The following is a 394-nucleotide window of genomic DNA, read 5'->3' as shown; positions in this document are numbered from 1 at the left end:
CATTTACGTATTTTGAGAGCAAGAAATCGTAACCTAGGTTTACCTTAACACTGAAAGTCATGTTCCTGGGAGTTGTGATTTGAAAGGACAGCTAAAAATGCGAAATTCTCCTTCACGCCATTATCAATACATTAGTTGTATTGTCATGCGCGTTAATGCGTGTGTGCGTCAACCAAAGGAAAGGTATGACATCCCAGCAAAAAATAAAATGTAAACACTGTTTAACTAAAAGTAAGTTTAAAGGCCAGCTGACAAGTTACATTTAAATACCTCAAAACGTATTGAATAAAATGTATTGAATTGAAACTTTTTGCGTTGCATTTAGAATCCAACAGTACACTCTTAAAATTAAAGGTGCTTCAAAAGGTTCTTCACAGCGATGCCATAGAAGAAC

This window comes from Sinocyclocheilus grahami, unplaced genomic scaffold (assembly GCF_001515645.1).
Source record: "Sinocyclocheilus grahami isolate Dianchi unplaced genomic scaffold, SAMN03320097.WGS_v1.1 scaffold3230.1, whole genome shotgun sequence".
Lineage (NCBI taxonomy): Eukaryota > Metazoa > Chordata > Actinopteri > Cypriniformes > Cyprinidae > Sinocyclocheilus > Sinocyclocheilus grahami.
Note: the sequence above shows the minus strand (reverse complement) of the source record.